The following is a 224-nucleotide window of genomic DNA, read 5'->3' on the forward strand; positions in this document are numbered from 1 at the left end:
TTACATGTTTGCAATCTTTTTTTAATGACTGGTGCTGAGAATGACTCTGTCACTCTTGAAAGGCAGCTTGTCCCAGTTCAATGGGCATATGTGCGTCTACAGAGTAAAATATTAAATAGGCTCATCGGCCGCTCCTTATGGCCACTTGGTAGGTGTTATGAGGAATGGGTGTTTGGGTACCAGCGCATGATGGCCTGATGTTTGGGGGCTGGGGCTGCCAGTGG

Source organism: Orcinus orca, chromosome 16, assembly GCF_937001465.1.
Source record: "Orcinus orca chromosome 16, mOrcOrc1.1, whole genome shotgun sequence".
NCBI lineage: Eukaryota > Metazoa > Chordata > Mammalia > Artiodactyla > Delphinidae > Orcinus > Orcinus orca.